General features: G+C 48.6%; 1 pseudogene; it reads left to right on the top strand.

Moving 5' to 3' along the window:
• Positions 1-372: 372 nt before the first annotated feature.
• On the top strand, positions 373-846 carry LOC144679338 (large ribosomal subunit protein eL32 pseudogene; annotated as a pseudogene).
• The last annotated feature ends 7,183 nt before the right edge of the window (positions 847-8,029 follow it).

Here is an 8,029-nt window from a genome sequence, read left to right as displayed (position 1 = left end):
CCCACAATGCCAGAGAGAGGGCCAAGATTCGGGTATGGGCATTCGTAACCCTGTCAAGATGAACCAGAATCTAAGTCTCTGTCATGGTAACTTTATGGTATGTTCAAGTGCACAGCAGTTATCCTTGGGAACAGTGTTCACTTGCGATTTTGTGTGGCAAAGGTCCGTTCTTCTTGTCCTTATAGGTGATAGAGGATAGAGTTTGAAGCTTGCTTCAGGGAAAGGCTGGCAGAGGTGGGCATCCATGCCAAGTAGGCAATAATTTGGTGGTGGTAAAGTGTTGGTTGGTTAGGGGCCTCACACCTGTATAAAATTTGTTAAAAACAAGTTGTCTCTTTGGAAAGGTGCTGCAAGGTTCTTGCGATAAGCAAGCGGCTGACAGGTACCATGGCTGCCCTAAGACCACTTCTGAAGCCGGACATTGTGAAGAAATACAGGAAGGAGTTCATTCCTCATCCATCAGATCATTATGTGAAGATTACGCGTAACTGGCTTAAACCCAGAGGGATTGGCACCCTAGTGTGCAGGAGGTTTAAGGGTCAGGTTCTGATGCCTAACAGGGGTTATGGCAGCAACAAAAAGGCCAAACACATGCTGCCCTCGGGATTCAAGACATCCCTGGTCCACAACACAATGTCAAGGAGCTGGAAGTCCTAATGATGAGCAACAAGACTTATTGTGCCGAGATCGCTCACAATGTCTCCTCCAAAAACCGCAAGACAATTCTGGAGGACAACCCAGCTTGCAATCAAGATCACTAATCCCAACGCCAGATTACGCAGTGAAGAGAATGAATAAGGTGTCCTGGCATAGCTACATCTCTTTAATAAAGGTTTAAAATACAAAAAAAAACATTATTGGCCTCTTCTTCAGAATCTTCAGCATCATCCTCATCTGAGTTGGAATGTAGCTCCACTAAGGCAGTACCTTTCCTCATTGCAATGGCACATTATACAATCCATGATACTCTCTGTGAAGTGTATTGCAATGCTCCATCAGGCCAGTCGAGGCAGCTGAAGTGCGTTTTCAGCAACTCAATAGTCTACTGTATAATCCCTCTGGTCGAAGCATGAACTGCAATGTACCACTCCTCTGCAGGGCTGTGGGGATGCTGCACTGGTATCTTGAGCCATGTCCTGAGGGATAGCCATTATCACCCAGAAACTAATATATAGAAGTCATAAGAGCTCCTTGGAAACCAAGCACAAGCCTATGTAATTCACTGTGTGTGGTTGCAGACTATCTGTACATTAAGAGAGTAAAAGCTCTTGTGATTGACATATCACTCACCTTCAAGAAGAGGGGTGGAGAGGTGGACTTGCGGGAGATACTCAGAGCAGGGAGAGGAACTTCCAAGAGTCCAGGAGCCCACTGAGTTTGAAAAAAGTAGTGAACAGTGACGTCACATGAGTAACTGTTCTTAAGGATGGTGTGGAAATAGCTGGAAATTAGAAAAACGTAGGGTGGAATTTTCCCAGATTTGCACTAATTGTGGTGGCGGGTGTGAAAAAAGACACTTTTCCCACCAGTCGCAATGCTGGTTTTTTGAGCCGTATTGCCCACTTCCTATCACGTCCCACCTCATTAATAATGAATGTGTGGGAAACACGCCAGGCCGCTGGCAGGCAGTCTTGGATTTTCCCGCCAAGCCGTGACCTCTTCCTCGCTCCGGGTGCCATATTTAAAGCACACCAGAGCGCAGCCAATTTCATGTCTACAGATCAGGACTGCTCCAGGTGACAGATGGCCCCAAAAGCTAGGAGGATGGCAGCCCTCAACTGTAGTGATGCCTCACTTGAGGGCCTTTTGGATGATGTTGAGGCCCACAGCAATGTCCTCTACCTCCACTCTGGCAGCAGGAGGTCCACCAGAGTCACCAATCCAACCTGGGAGGCAGTGGCAGCGGCAGTCAGTGACAACGGAGCACAGAGGAGGTCAGCCGTTCAGTGCAGGAAGATGGTGAATGATCTCATCCATTCTGCCAGGGTAAGTCAACCACCTTATCACCCTCAACTCACACTCCCAAACAGATCACACATCCACAGGGATCTCACACCTCAAGGGACAGCACCACTAACTCACACACACCCTCACATCTCCATCAGGCTCATATCCTCTGGAGCTCGTGTCCTCATCCTGTCCATGGCTCCGCTGACCACACAAACACTCCACCCATCCTTATTATCTGGTGTGGCATGCATCCTGCTCAGACTCTCTCCATCTTTTTGCAGGAAGGAGAAGCTGGCTCACAACAGCAGGATGAGGTCCCAGACCAGGGGGTGCAGTGGCCAACATTAGGCCTCTCACTTTGAGGATCGTACCATCACGCTGACTGGTGAGGATGTGCACTGTTCCTGCGGTGATGGTGAGGTCGGAGGCGAACACCCACGTGTTCGTATAATAATAATAATAATAATAATAACACCATCCTGCACCAGATCATCCATCTCTCACTGCAACTGTGAGTGCTCCCTCTCCTGCTTCGGACTCTGCTGCCATGCACTAATTATCTCTACTTTGGTTCACAGGGAGCTCTGCCAAGTGTCTGACACCCTCAGCCAGCCAGTCCCCCAGCTCCATCCAGGTCCTCACCTCCAGTGAAGAGGACACCTTCTCCATTGAAGAGCTGGAAATAAGCAGCCTGGAAGACCCATCACACCACTTGCCCACGCCCTCCACCAGTGCAGTGACACACACCTCGGTGGGACCTAGTCATAGGACAGGCTCGGTTTCACAATCTGCTGGTCACTGCACAAACACATGTCTGCAGCAGGAGGAGGCAGGTTCAACCGAGCTCCAAGGCACTCGGAGGACTGCTGGGGAAGACGTATCTGTGAGGTTTGAGTCAGCAGGTGAGCCTCTGTATTTGGCCTTCCAACTCATCCTGGAGAGTCAGCAGAAGGCAGGGGAACATCATGCAGAGCTGTTGGAAGTCCTCAACAGAGTGATACATGAGTTGAAGGAGTGTGTCCGCCTGCTCTCTGGTGAAGTGATGCCCACATGTGCATGTATGGAGGATTCCATGGGAAGGATGGTGGAGGCCATGGAGATCCTGGACCAGCAGAGCGCAGAGATGCACGCAGACCTGCACTGCGCACGATAGCCATGGCTGAGTTCCTGCAGTGGCAATATGAGAGGGAAATGGGACATCCGAAAGGAGGAGGAGCTGATGCTGGGCACCCCTGGGTCATCCACTCAGGAAGAGGCTGTCCGCTCCCTCCGAGTCCCCTTTGTCAGTGACCCCCTCACCCTTGCCCTCTGTCACCACAGAGAGAGCAGATGGCCCGCAGGAGGACAGCCAAAGCAAGCCAGGGCCCTCCAGGCCACGGCTCTCCAGAGGACACAGACTGAAAACATCAGAGGCAACAGGGCCAACCATTGCATAGGCTGTTTCCATCCCTGCTGAGGGTGTCAGGGCAGCAACTAGAAGTCTAAGGCCGAGAAAAGTCAAGAAATTTTGATCATAATTAGTTGCACGGTGAACACATTTTGTCACTTTATAATCTGGAAATATATTCACTTTCACTGAGTAACGTGTATTGGTGTCTTTCAGCCTCATTTACCGGCTTTGCGAGTCCTCGCTCCGCATCTCCACCCCACCCCCTCCCACGGACTTGCAGTTTAGCAGGATGCAACTGGACCACAAGTGATTCTCGAGTGTGTGTGTGGCAGGGATTTCCAGAGCCTCGTGCAAGCACTCTCCCATGCATGCGCAGCCGACATCCATCACACTCATCTCACTGTCCCAAGCATATTCAATGCTGCCTGCTAGGGTTCTCTTTCAGTTGTCCATCTGAGCCGACCTGCATCTCCGCCCACCCACTGATCACACTTCCATGCAGCACCTGTGCCCAACCAACATGAGACTTGATTTGTGCGATATGGTAACAGTTAAGTTCCTGGTAAGCTCCCCCGTCCTTTCCCCTCCCCCGGTCACCCATGCCCTTTCCCCCATCACCATGGACCCCCCTGGCATTACCTTCCACCTCCCCACCGTTACCCTACAGCCCGAACCATTCTCCTTCAGGAATGTCGAGTTGAAAATGCAGGTCCCCTGCCTTCTTAAGAATCCCACCCCCATCCACATTGACCTCTCTGACCTCCTCCTTCCCACCTCCAGGGTCCGTGTTTGCCTCCAAGTCGCTACCCTCACCTTTCCATTCTACTGGAATGACGCACCCTCACCCTCCCACCCTACTGGCTCCCTCTGCTCCGCCCCCCCCCGCCCCCCCCCGCCCCCTCCTCACACCCAACACTCCATCCTACCACGCCCGCCCTGAGTTTGCTCCCGAGGAGCTCACCTTGACTCCATAGACCCTTCCCTTGCACATTCACCTGGAAATTCCCCACCCCCCTTACACCTTACACCCTCCATACACCTACTCCCTACCTTCCTCCCTCTGTACATCTTCCTCTCCCCATTACACCTTCATCCCCACTTACACCTTCGCCACTCACTCCCAACTTCACGCACTCAACACCTTTGCCCCCCTCCTCCTTACTTCACTCCCCAACAACCTCACCCCCTCCCAACTTTACCCCTCAACATCTTCGTCCCCCCTCCCAACCTCGCCCCACTCACCCCCAGTACATCTCCCTCTCTCACTCACACCTGGACCTTCCTCCCTCCCCAACACCTTCACTGCTCATTCATATCTGCCCTTGGTGAAATCCCTGGAAAATGGTGCGAGCCCATGGCGACGTCCCTGAAGTCCAAAGCAGGTCAAAAGCATTGGCGAAGTCCATGACTATCTGAAGCCATTGCAAAGTCTTCTCCTTGGATGTCCACGATCTGATCAAGGCCTTAAAGGTAAGTCCTGACTTTTGCACGTGAAACTGAGGAATCAAAAGAAATTAGTATTAGTAAAGAGGTAGTACTTGAAAAATTAACGGGATTAAATCCCCTGGACCAGATGAGCTTCATCACAGAGTGTTGAAAGACGTGTCTAGAGAGAGGGGGAGGTCGTGACATAGTGGTATTGTCACTGTACTGGTATTCCAGAGACCCAGGGTAATGCTCTGGGAACCTGGGTTTCAATTCCATCATGGCAGATGGTGAAATTTGAATTCAATAAAAAGAATCTGGGGCTGAATTTTGGGGGAGATTGTGGCATAGTGGTAATGTCATTGGATTTGTAATCTAGTAGCCCAGACTATTGCTCTGGGGTCATGGGTTCAAATCCTACTATAGTAGCTGGTGGAATTTAAATTCAGTTAATAAATCTGGAATATAAAACTAGTCTCAATAATGGTAACCAGGAAGCTTTAATTTTCACTTGTGTTGCCATAGCCTCTGGGGCTATGGGCCAAGTGCTGGAAAATGGGGTTAATGTAGTCAGATCTTTGTTGACTGAATGGCCTTTTTCTGTGCTGTAAACCTCTATGAGAGACAGTGGATACATTGGTGATTATCTTTCAAAATTCTATAGATTCTGGAAGGGTTCCTGCAGACTGGAAAGTAGGAAATGTAACCCCACTATTTAAGAAGGGAGGAAAAGGGAAAATAGAGAACTATAGACTATTAGTTTGACGTCAGTAGTAGGGAAAATGTTATAATCTATGATAAAGGATGTGATAACTGGACATTTAGAAAAGAATGGTAAAATTGGGCAGAATCAACATGGACTTATGAAAGAAAAATCATGTTTGACAAACTTGTAACATAGATAAAAGAGAACCAATGGTTTTTGATAAGGTCCCACACAGGCTTTTTATAAGATCCCATACAAGGGGTTATAAAAAAAAATTAGAGCAAATAGGATTGGGGGAAATATACTACTATTGATTGAGAATTGGTTAACAGACAGAAAGCAGAGAGTAGGAATAAACAGATCATTCTCATGATGGCAGGCTGTCATTAGTGGTGTAATGCAAGGAGCAGTGCTGGGGCCACAGCTGTTCACAATCTATGTAAATGACTTGGATGCGGGGACCAATTGTAATATTTCCAAATTTACTGATAACACAAAACTAGGTGGGAATGTAAGTTGTGAGGAGGATGCAAGGAGGCTTCAAGAGGGTTTGGACAGGCTAAGTGAATGGGCTAGAACATGGCTGGTGAAATATAACATGAATGAATGTGAAGTTACTCACTTTGGTAGAAAAAACAGAGAGGCAAAATATTTCTTAAATGGTGAGAGGTTGGGAAATGCAGGCATCCAAAGGGACCTGGGTGTCCTTGTTCATGAGTCACTAAAAGCTAGCATGCAGGTGCAGCCAGCAATTAGGAAGGCAAATGATATGTTGACCTTCATCATGAGGGGAGTTGAGTACAGGAATAATGATGCCTTGCTGCAGTTATATAGAACCTTGGTGAATACTCCACTAGAGTATTGTATACAGTTTTGGTCCCCTTACCTAGGGAGGGATATATTTACCATGGAGGGAGTGCAGCAGAAGTTCATCAGATTAATCCCGGGGATGGTGGATTGTCTTATTGAGATTGAGGAAACTTAGTTTGTATTCCCTAGAGTTTTGAAGAATGAGAAGTGACCTCATTGAAACTTTAAAAATTCTTACATAGTGTGACAGGCTGAATGTAGATGAGATATTTCCCCTGGCTGGTGAGTCTAAAAGCAGGGGACATAATTTCAGGATAAGGGGTAAGCCATTTAAGACTGAGATGAGGAGAAATTTCTTCACTTAGCGGTGAATTTTTGGAATTCTCTACACCAGAGAGCTGTGGAAACTCAACCATTGAGGGTGCTTACGACAAAAATTAATAGCTTTCTGGAGACTAAGGACATCAAGGGATATGGAGATAATGCGGGAAAGTGATGTTGAGGTAGATGATCAGCCGTGACCTAGTCAAATGGTGGAGCAGGCTCAACAAGCCGAATGGACTACACTTGTTCCTATGTTCTGATATTCTGGCTGTTTCCAGGGAGCCCTAATGGCTACATGAATGCAATCAATGACCCCCTGAACTCGTGGGAACCAAGTGATGGCTCCGAAGCCCAGTGCCCTTGCAGCTTGGTTATCTGCATCAGTTGAAAACCTAATTAAATTGTTGGCCCTTTGGAACAGGGCATTGGTGACCTCCTTTATACATCTATGGGTGGCAGTCTCTGATATGCCACACCATGCCCCCTGTGGACTGCTGGGAGGAGCTAGTGGCCTAGGAATTCAGTTTTGCAGTCACCTTGAGGGCAAATAGGATCAGCTTCCCTCCATGTCCAGTGGGCTGGAGGTCCTATTAAAGGGGTTGGTGATCACTTACAGGAAAGCCTCAGCTGTCTCTGGGTTGTCTCTCAGAGTTGGAGTAATCGATGCAGATTTAGAACACGCTGACGCACGATGACAACTTTGCCTGGCCTGATTGCCTGCCACCTGCCCAGCATTCCCCTCTGGTTCTGCCCAATGGCCATGTAGCCTCTGTTGTTGTTTGGCTGCAGACCTCCTCTGGTGAATCCTCTCCTCCTCCTCATCCAGAGTTTCAGGAAGACAGCGTGTATTAAGACTTATTGCAACTTCACAAAGGGAGCTGTGGGAAGAGGGCAATGAAATATATGAGCACTTCTGTGTACATATCCTTCATCCAAAGAGCAGCAGCAGCTGACCAATGGGAATTACTGAGCCTCCTATATGCTACACCTCAAGAGTCCTCCCACCCTACAGTGACCTCCTCCCACTTGAACCTGGACTTCTGCCAGCTGAACCTGTACTTGCAGCTATGTCATCGGTCACGCCCAGAATAACCTTTTGGCTGTCAGTCTTCACCCTTCAAACTCCTCTGACAACCTTGACCTTCCACTCTTGATGCTCTCAATGTCATCTGTGCTTTCTTTTAATCACTCTCGCACTCCCCACCATCATCCTTGACCCAGAGACAGTGACCCAAGGTCTTCCACCTTTCACCTTCGACCCTAACCCCTTCACACTCAAACTGCCTTCTGTGATCCTGGAGCCACCCTCCATAATTCTTGACCTGACTTCTTCAGCCCTTGACTTGTCCTCTGAAGGCAGTAACCTGCCCGCCTTCAAGCCTTAACTCCTCTTTATGAATGTGAACCTCCCCTCTGTGGTACAG

The sequence above is a fragment of the Cetorhinus maximus genome, chromosome 4, assembly GCF_964194155.1.
Source record: "Cetorhinus maximus chromosome 4, sCetMax3.hap1.1, whole genome shotgun sequence".
Classification (NCBI taxonomy): domain Eukaryota; kingdom Metazoa; phylum Chordata; class Chondrichthyes; order Lamniformes; family Cetorhinidae; genus Cetorhinus; species Cetorhinus maximus.
This window is presented reverse-complemented; position numbering and strand designations above follow the sequence as displayed.